Source organism: Oratosquilla oratoria, chromosome 24 (genome assembly GCF_046742065.1).
Source record: "Oratosquilla oratoria isolate Oo_2021 chromosome 24, ASM4674206v1, whole genome shotgun sequence".
Classification (NCBI taxonomy): Eukaryota; Metazoa; Arthropoda; class Malacostraca; order Stomatopoda; family Squillidae; genus Oratosquilla; species Oratosquilla oratoria.
The window spans coordinates 18339610-18342082 of record NC_134800.1 but is presented as its reverse complement, the minus strand read 5'-3'; positions in this window follow the sequence as shown (position 1 = coordinate 18342082).

Genomic DNA, 2473 nt, shown 5'->3' with positions numbered 1-2473 from the left:
CACTGTGGGAGGTTATGCAGATTTATGGGATAGGAGGAAAGCTTTTGGGAGCTGTCAAGAGTTTTTATGTGAGTAGTAGAGCATGTGTTAGGATTGGAAATGGAGAGAGTGAGTGGTTTGAAGTAAAGGTGGGACTTCGTCAAGGATGCGTTATGTCGCCCTGGCTGTTCAACTTATACATGGATGGGGTGGTGCGAGAGGTGAATGCTAGGGTGGTGAGTCAGGGATTGGAGATGGTTAAAGAAAATGGAGAAAAGTGGGAGGTGAGCCAGCTGTTGTTTGCGGACGACACTGCGCTTGTGGCAGGGTCAGAGGAGGGATTGAGGAAGCTGGTGGCAGAGTTTGGGAGAGTATGTGATAGAAGAAAGCTAAAGATAAATGTGGGTAAAAGTAAGGTGATGAGATGTACAAGGGGTGAAAGTGGCAGTAGACTGGAAGTGAACATTAAGGGAGAGCGACTGGAGGAAGTGGATAGTTTTAGATACTTGGGTGCAAGTGTAGCAGGAAAAGGTGGAGTGAAGGTGGAGGTAGAATGTAGATTGAGAGAAGCGAGTAAATGCCTTGGTGGTTTAAAGAGTGTAATGAGAAATAGACATTTGGGAATGGATGCGAAGAGGAGACTGTATGAAGGAGTGATTGTGCCAACAGCACTGTATGGGGCAGAAACGTGGAACATAAGAGAAGAAGAGAGAAGGAGTTTGAATGTGTTTGAGATGAGGTGTCTGAGAAGTATGGTGGGGGTTACTAGGCTAGATAGAGTGAGAAATGAGGAGGTGAGGAGGAGAACAGGGGTGAAAAAGGATTTGGGAGAGAGGGTTGATGAAAGAATATTAGGATGGTTTGGACACATGGAAAGAATGAGTGACGAAAGACTAGTAAAAGAGGTATGGAAGGCAGATGTGGAGGGAGTGAACATGAGGGGACGTCCTAGGATGAGGTGGATGGATGGGGTGAAGGGGGCTTTGGGGAAAAGGGGAATGTCTGTTGAGGAAGGAAGGGAGAGGACGGAAGACAGAGGTGAGTGGAGAATGGTTGTATATGGATGATGTTGTGACGACATGAGGAGGAATAGGCGGGGGGGTGGGGGGTGGGGTAGTATGTGTGAGTAAATTTTGACGCAGCCCGAAGGGATTTCTCCCCGTCCTCTCCTTATATGCAAGGGGGGACGGAGAGGGGGGGTCGCCGATTAAATGAAGCGGCCTTGCTGTGGATGTACTGTGTCTTGCGACACTGCTTCTGACCCAGGGCGGTGGGCAGGGTTCAGGGATGACCCGTCATCCAGGAGGTGCTCAGATGAGAGGAAGGGTGGGAGGGGTGTGGAGTGTTTTTAGGGATGAAATGGGTGGGAGTGTTTTTATGCCTTTCTTTTTGTGGCTACCTCCCTTGGAAGGGGGAAAAAGCCTTGGTATATGTATGTATGTATTATTATTATTATTATTATTATTATTATTATTATTATTATTATTATTATTATTATTATTATTATTATTATTATTATTATTATTATTATTATTATTATTATTATTATTATTATTATTATTATTATTATTATTATTATTATTATTATTATTATTATTATTATTATTATCATTATTATTATTGTTGTTATTATTATTATTATTATTATTACTATTATTATTATTATTTTCATTATTATTATTATCGTCATTATTATCATCATTATTATTATCATTATTATTATTTTTATTATTATCGTTATTATTATTTACCACTACATAATCCATTAGCGCTCTATCTACCACCCTTCCCTCCACCACCCTCTCCCATGTGTACTTATGCTTGACTTTCTTCCGAAACACTGTATTTGCTATCATCAACTCTCTTTCTAGACACATTTCCACCATCAACTCTCCACTACGATTCTTTCCTGGAACTCCACACTTCCCAACCACTCCATCGATTGGACCATTTCCCACTCTAGCATTAAGGTCTCCCAGGTCTCCCAGTGGTAAATAGGATTATGATAGGAAGAGTTAAGGATGTACATGTGCTAAGGGGAGAGGGTGGGGGAATATCAGATCATTTTTTGGTGGAAGGTAAGTTGAGAGTGGAGGATAGATATAGAAGGAGGAAAGGGACAAAAGGTAGGGAGGTTCTTAGAGTGAACTCCTTGAATGAAAAGGAAAAGGAGAAGGAGTACGAAAAGAAGCTGAAGGAGGAGTGGGAGGGAGTAAAGGATAGAGCAGAGATGGGTGTGGAGGAGGAATGGGGATGGTTCAAGGAGGGAGTCTTAAAGTGTGCAAGGATGGTGTGTGGAACAAGAAGGACAGGGGGAAATAGAAGAAAGGGTAGTGAATGGTGGGATGAGGAAACAAAGAAGGTTGTAGAAGAGAAGAATCGAGCATTCACAGATTGGTTACAAAAGAGGACAGGGGAGTCATATGAGACGTACAAAGAAAAGAAAAGAGAAGTAAAGCAAAAGGTAAAGGAGGCAAAGAGGAGAGCAGATGTG